Source organism: Trichosurus vulpecula, chromosome 6 (genome assembly GCF_011100635.1).
Source record: "Trichosurus vulpecula isolate mTriVul1 chromosome 6, mTriVul1.pri, whole genome shotgun sequence".
Taxonomy (NCBI): Eukaryota; Metazoa; Chordata; class Mammalia; order Diprotodontia; family Phalangeridae; genus Trichosurus; species Trichosurus vulpecula.
In genome coordinates, this window is record NC_050578.1 from 186,680,520 (window position 1) to 186,682,195 (window position 1,676).

The 1,676-nt window shown below is 45.2% G+C and overlaps 1 pseudogene; it reads left to right on the forward strand.

Moving 5' to 3' along the window:
* The first annotated feature begins 659 nt into the window (after positions 1-659).
* Positions 660-1,378, forward strand: LOC118855377 (annotated as a pseudogene).
* The last annotated feature ends 298 nt before the right edge of the window (positions 1,379-1,676 follow it).

Sequence of the window (1,676 nt, forward strand, 5' to 3'; positions counted from 1 at the left end):
TAAAGAATGCAATTTTACCTTAAGGTCTTTTTTATTTGTACAGTGAACTTTCAAAACCTCTTGTGGTTTGCCTGATAGGCCATTTCTGGCTCTTATCAAGGCAGTTTATGTCTTTGGTTCACAGCAAATAACCAGGGAGTGGTTTGTCAGATGACCAAAAAAAAAAAAAGGTCAGACAGGAAGCAGTCAATGACCAATAATTTTAGGCAATTCACTTTAGAAACAGAAAACAGGCTGGTAGGCCAGCTCCATGCATCTGCATCTCCAAGATCCTAAGTGAGTATTTGACACAGCCTTAGGAAGGAGAAGGAGAGAGTGACTTGCCTGAGACTTTAAGCAGGTTTTGTTTTGTTTTACCAAAGATGACGTTTGCCTCGAGAGGTTGAAGCATGAACTCTTGTCATTCACAAATTGGCTACAGAAAATATAAAAAGACAGGAAGAAAAGGTGATGTGCAATACAAAACAAAGAAATGTCAGAGACCAAGTTAGTCGTATTTTAGCTTTTTATTTGTTTTTCTCAACATAAAACATGTTGAAGCTCTGAGCAATTTGCAATATGACAAAGACTTGGAGAAGATAGGGAAGAGTGTAGACAGAGGGAAGGAGAGGAGGAGAAAGGGAGGGAGAAGAGAAGTAAGAGGGGAGAAGAGCGGAATAATGGCTTCAGCTCTAGTAGCAGCTAGCAGCACATGCTTTGGCCCAGCCTACGGGCCCATGGGCCTCTCCCCGGACTGGGGGGATCAGGGCATCTCCAATGGGACCACCATCATAGCCGTTCAGTTTGATGGGGGCGTGGTCCTGGGAGCGACTCCAGGACAACCACTGGTTCGTACATTGCCAATCAACTTACGGACAAGTTGACCCCTATTCGTGACTGGATCTTCTACTGCCAGTCCAGCTCAGCAGCTGACACCCAGGCTGTGGTAGATGCAGTCACCTATCAGTTGAGCTTCCACAGCATTGAACTGAATGAACCTCCCCTGGTTCACACAGCTGCTAACCTCTTCAAGGAGATGTGTTATCATTACCAAGAGGATCTCATGGCTGGGATCATCATTGCTGGCTGGGATCCCTGTGAGGAGGGGCAGGTATACTCAGGACCCATGGGAGGTATGATGGCTCAGCAGGGTTTTTCCATTGGGAATTCAGGTAGCTCCTACATCTATGGCTATGTTGATGCTTCCTATCAAGAGGGTATGAATGAAAAGCAGTGTCTTCAGTTCACTGTCAACGCTCTTATTTTGGCCATGGAAGGAGATGGCTCAAATGGTGTCATAATCCGGTTGGCAGCAATTACTGAGAAAGGAGTGGAACAGCAGGTGCTTATGGGGGACCAGCTTCCCCAATTCCCTGTTACCACCTATCCTTCAGTTTGAGATCTACTACCTCTTCCCTGTTCTCTCTGTACTACCCCCTCCCCCTATTCATAAGCCATCCTCAAATATATCCAAGATTCAATAAACTGTGGGTCAAGGGAGAAAAAAAAGAGGGGAGAAGAAGAAAAAAAGGAAAAGGGAGGCAGAAAGTAAAGGAGAAGGGGAAGAAGGCAAGGGGAAAGAAAAGAGGGAAAGAGAAGAGAATAGATTAAAGGGGAAAAGGGAAGAGAGGGAAAAGAAAACAGGGATAGAGAAGGGAAAAGGGAGAAAGAAAGGAGAAGAAGATGTGGAAATCTCT